Here is a 5,871-nt window from a genome sequence, read left to right on the forward strand (position 1 = left end):
TTGGGGCAGCAGTGTATGATGTGTTTGCAGTTGGTATCTTAGAACTTCCTTAGGGGCGACCATCCGCTGCCTCCTCCCTGCTGGGGGCTTCCAGCCTCGGCTCCTGGGTAGGCGAGGGGGGGTCTGGGCGCTGAGCCCCGAGGCCTGCGGGTGGCCACGTGGGTCAGACCCGCCCCAGGGCCGGGGGTGCCTGTCGTTGCCCAGGTGGGCCCGTCACGTGAGGCTCATCTGTCTCCAGACGTGGGCTTCGTGTGTGACTTCCCCCTGCAGGCCGATCGCGCCCTCCTCACCCCAGTGTCGCTCGGGACAAGGCCGGCTGGAAAGACGGTTAATTACGATCCTTCGTGTAGCAGTCACCTGGAACTTGCCCCCAGACTGCCGGCTCCTCTCACCGGGGTCAGGCCCGCAGCCTGAGGGCGGGAAGCAGATGCCACCCGCTGCGCGCACGGGAAGCCGAGGCTGGGCAGGTTGCGCTTTGTAGCTTGTAGCCAGGGCGTTCCCCGCCCTCCTTCCCCGGGGCTCTCGGTGTGCAGCCATCCCCGCTGCGAGATAGCAAAAGTCGTCGAGCGTCAGAAAATGCTCCCGTGTTGTAAAATCCCTGGCCCTGTTGTGTCCCCTGTGTGCATCCAAGTCCGGTGAGCGTGAGACCTCAAACGGGAAAACGTAGGTGCGTGTGCAGAGCAGAGTTCACCTGTTTACCACTCGGCAGCAGGTGACGAGGGGGAGGGGCTGGCGGGAGCCGAGAGGGGACGGGGTGGCCACCTAAGAGGAGCCCGCGTGGTGCCGCCCCCGGGCTTCCTGCAGATGGAGCGCTGGCTCCGTGGGTTTGGGGCCTGCTCGTCGGTCCGCGGTTCTGAAATCCCACTCTTCCATCACCTCAACTCGCTTTTCAGACAAAAACTTTGATGCCACATTTTTCGCATTTTCTGTTCTTTATCTTTGCTGTTTTTCACAGTTGAGCTTCAGTCCCATGGGCATCTGGTCAGCCTTTGTGCCCCCTGCCCTTTCAGCTCAGCTGACCACTAACATCAGCACATCCAATTTCCTTTTTCAATTCTTCTCATCGGAGAGGCAGAATTAAATAAAAGGTCCAAATAATAGCACACACCTTGCTGTAGACAAAGGCGACGTCGCAGCCCAGCACCTGGTGTCACACCAGCTCAGACCCTCTGTCTGTGGACGCACGGACGTCCAGGTTCAGCCTGGACGTTGACCGATACAGGGGAGTGTGAGCTGCAGGAAAACAGGTGGCCGGGAAGCCCAGGGCCAGCAGCAGGGTGGAGGGGCGTCGTGGGGTCGCAGGAGGGGCGGGTCACAGCCAGGGCCTGGGGATGGGGAGAGCGGGGCGCCGGGCCTGCACGGGCCGTGTCGGGACCTCAGTGCCTCGTCTGCGACGTGGAAATTAAGTGAAACTGTCCCGCCCCACGTGTCACACAAGGACAGTGGCGGGTGTCTCGACACCTGTAGCCCGGGGGTCGTGTGACCGCCAGATTCACCACCCGGGCCTTTCTGTTCCTGCAGCCGCCACGCAGACGCGTGGGCCCCGTCCTCGGGAAAGGGGGCCACTGCTGTGAGAGCTTTAGGCAAGAAAGAAGAAGGAAAACCAAAACCACACAGACAGCATGGGCGACGTGGCTACGCCCCGAGGCTGGGTCTGCGGAGCAGGCTGGCGGGGACGTGCCCCCGAGGCGAGGGGGGGGCGGAGCGCGCCACAGCCGAGAAAGCACCGCAGTGTCCGCGGCAACAAGGCGCCCGCACAGCCCGGTTCAGTCTCGGTACCGAGAGTCCCGTGCAGAGTGCGGATGTGAAATCACGGGACTGACCGCACGCTCGGGGGCGGGGGGTAGCGCCTTGTTTTCCTTTCTATAACGGGTTCTATTCAGAGGTGCCATTGCTGTTATTTGCATCTCATACCTGATCCATTTAGATACGGTGCAGTCAGTGGGTGCTGACTAAATATTTGGCAGTGTATCTACCACCGTGGTTTTATCTTGTTTCTCATCTTTTAATTACAAGGTGATACCTATTCATTCAGCCCCAGAGCTGAGTGAGCGGAAGTGAGTCCCCTCAGGCGGGCCCCACAGGCGCCTGGGCAGGGCACGGCTCGGGCACTGCCCAGGCAGCACAGCGTCTTCCAGACACGTCCCATCTCTCAGAACCCGGCTCGGTGGGGTCGTTGGTTGTGGTTTTAATAAAAAAATGGGATCCCACTAGGGGGCCGTGGGGCCAGCTGGGCTGTGAGCTCTTCCCGTGGCTTCCGTGGCGGCGTTGGCGCTGGCTGTCCTGCTGTCTACAGCCACGTGGCTTCCGCAGCGTGACGGTCAGCACCACGGCCACACTGCCCTCAGCACCTGCGACGGGGACGAGGCTGGAGAGGGACGTGGAGGCCCCATGGGCAGGGGCGCGGGGCTGAGGCCCCAGCAATTCACGAGCGTCCTCAAGCCCATGACCCTGGAAAGCTGGGGGGCAGGAGCATTTGGGGGATGCGGAGGGTCCGAGGACGACAGGTTCCCGGAGTTCTGACGGGGGACTGGGCTGGGGGAGCCGGACTGGGCCCCCCCCCATTAGGACCCCCTTCCCTAACAGGAGACGTGGGCCCAGAGGAGGCCCACGAGGCCGGCGGGTGAGGTGGGACGCGGTGAGGGCTGCGTGGGGTGAGTCAGAGGGCAAGGCGAGGGGCAGGTGAGGACGCGCCGCAGGCTGCGGGCACCTGGTGGTCACTCCTGCAGCGGAGACGCTGGCTGGCTTGGCAGAACGGCCCCCGCACGAAGCAGGAGAGGCCACCCCGGGGCAGACACACGGCACCCCACGGGGACCCCCGGGGACACGCGGAGAGGCACACTTGTCTCCTCGGACTCTCTGTTTTTAGGGGGTGCTTTCAACCTGATCTGTTTATAATTGCATCACATATTTCTGTGCTTCTAAAGTCAGATCTATCCAAAGAGAAATCTTCGAAGAGGCCCAGCGTCTGTCTGACCCCCACCTGCTCCCCACTCCCCTGGACAGAGCTAGTCTTAGGTTCAGGCTTCCATCTTTACCACCTGGAGGAGGCACTCCTGCCCTTCTTCTTGGATGAAGACGTTTTCACTTCCTGCGCCCGGGGCGTCGCGGGCAGTCAGCGCCCTGACCAGTATTCCAAGCTGCCACCCCTCCCTCGCCGCTGTCCTCAGGGGCGTTTCGGGCCCTTCTTGGGAGGAGAGGCCAGTGCCTCGGGCTGTGCAGGAGCCAGACCTTCTCAGTCTGGACATCGCCGTCTCTAAGAGACAAAGCTGAGACCAGCTGGCAGAAAGTTCATTTTCAGCCAGAAAAGGTCCATGGACAAATAGTGTCGAGTTAGGTATTAATTTACAGTCGCTGGATGTGTTTTTCGAAGGTGAAAGAAAGGGTTCCGAGCAGCACCGTTTCCCGGCACACAAAGTGAACTGCCGCCAGCCAGGGAGCCAGGGGCCAACCCTCCGTGGCTTCTACCCGCCAGCCCACAGCGAGCTTTATAGAATAATCCAGAAAGGCCTCCAGACAGACAGGAAGCCCCAGGAGGTGCTGAGCTCTGGAGAGAAGCCCCCTGCTGCCCCGGGGTCGGGCCTCCCAGGGAGCGTCCACCCACCACCAGGGCCCTCCCCGGACAGGCCTGGCCCCAGGGGAGCGGGAGCTGGGGCGGGGCACCTGGCAGCAGAGCCCCCACCCCCAGACACAGGCACACGGCCACCACGGAGAGCACGGAGGCCCTTCCACGCCCCTCGGTGGGACACGGAGGTTTTGAAGGAGTTTTCTTTTCAAACCAAGAGGAAATTCCTAGAATTCTTCGGTGGTGAATCCAGGCCCCTGCGTGGAGCTTAGGGAGCCGCGGAGCCAGGATGATGCACGTGGCGAGAGGAGGCCGGCATCCCGTGCTCCCTGTTTGCGCCTCCTGGGGACCCCAGATCCCTGGGGGTCTGGCCGTAAAGGAAGGCACCCAGCGGGTCGGGTCCTGTGGCCGGAACGTCCACAGTCCTCGGCGGGAGCAGCCTGACGCCACCCTCGGCCGGGTGACCCACCAGGCTTCAAACTCGGGGCCCCACCCGCCATCTGTGTGAGTCAGTGCCCAGCACCCGGGGGAGGCCCCGGGAGGGATGTCCACCAGCCCCGAGTCACAGAAACCACACATCACCCTGTGACAGGGATGCAGCCGGCACGCAGGCGAGCGCTCCGGACACCGCCCGCCTGGACACTGGCCTTTCGCCCCCAGAGTCTGCTCAGGCCCCGCCCGCCTGGACACTGGCCATTCGCCCCCAGAGTCTGCTCAGGCCCCGCCCGCCTGGACACTGGCCATTCGCCCCCAGAGTCTGCTCAGGCCCCGCCCGCCTGGACACTGGCCATTCGCCCCCAGAGTCTGCTCAGGCCCCGCCCGCCTGGACACTGGCCATTCGCCCCCAGAGTCTGCTCAGGCCCCGCCCGCCTGGACACTGGCCATTCGCCCCCAGAGTCTGCTCAGGCCCCACGGTCAAGCCGTCATCCTAACTTCCAACTTGGAAAGACTCTCAGGCAGAAAAGTTACAAGGTAACATCGATGCCAAGGACAGGCCACCCTTTCCCCAGACTCACCCGTCGTGGACAGCTGTCCATCTGCTCCACCACTCGGCTGCACACGTGCTCTGCACACGCAGGCCTGGGGCTATTTTTCAAGCGGAGTGGTTCTCATTCTGGCTTCACCTGACGTTTTCTCGTGGCCAGTTGCAGGCGTCCGGACAGAGGACCACTCGCGTGTGCTTCCGGGCGCCGAGGGTCGGCACCCCTGCTGGTGACCAGCACCGTGCGGAAACGCCTCCACGCTCAGCGCGGCTCCCTCGGCCTCCTTGGACGTCAGGGACGCGAGCGCGGTGCAGTGGACTCCTCTTTGGCGGGCGTCCCGACGCCCCTTTGCAGACACGCACGGGCTCCAGGAAGGCGCGCATCGCCAAGCCCCTGCCCGAGTGTGGCCCCGGGCGGGGGGAGGCTCAGGTGCTGCCGGGGGAGGCGCCCAGGCCCGGGAAACGGGACACGGTGCCCCGCGCTCCCCACGCGCAAGGGCTTTTGCTCTGAAACTGCCAGCCTGTCACGGGGCCATACTTGGATAAATATGGCAAAGAAAAGAATCACTAGAAGATGAAATTTTAAAAGAAATTTAAAATGACCAGAAGATGAAATTTTAAAAGCACAAGCCTGTTTCTTTCTTATGAGATCCAACAGATGTACAATCTCCTGACCGATTGCGACAGAAGTTTCTGAGTGCAGGCTCACGCCGACCTCTGCCCCCCGAGCACTCTCCAGGGACGGTCACCAGCCGCTCAGGGATGCGGGCCGCAGCAGCCTCCTTCCCCCCCACCCCCCCTCCGACTTCAGGAGGCCCTGCCTCCCACGACCCCGTGGTGAGAAGTGGAACGTCTGAGTGTCCTGAGGGAGGCTGTGGGCCGGCCGGGAGATGGGGCGGGGGCCCGAGCTCAGCCAGCTCTCGAGGCCTCGGAAGGAGGAGGCCAGGCAGAGCCGGCCCAGGCATTGCTGCAGGGTGGCTCCGAGGTGGGAGGCTTTGCAGCTGTCGTGCAGCCACTGAAATCCTCAAATGAGGGCCAAACGCATCCACAGGACTAACCCTCCAAAGCTGATGTGAGGTGGATTTTAAAATGAGAATAACACTTGTGTTAATGGCACACAGGCCGTGGGGGTGGGCGCCAGGGGCACTGCACCTGCCTCAAACGGGATGTGTCACCAAACCTGGGCACAGAAGGCGGGGGGCGGGGGCACAGAAAGCGGTATTTCAGAATCAGAAACCAGAGGATGTTAAATAAAATACCGAGCGCACGCACATTTTCATCCGCGACAACCTTGAAGTTGGTGCACCGCATGTCGTGCGGACAC

Source organism: Balaenoptera borealis (genome assembly GCF_965194805.1).
Source record: "Balaenoptera borealis genome assembly, chromosome: 4".
Taxonomy (NCBI): Eukaryota; Metazoa; Chordata; class Mammalia; order Artiodactyla; family Balaenopteridae; genus Balaenoptera; species Balaenoptera borealis.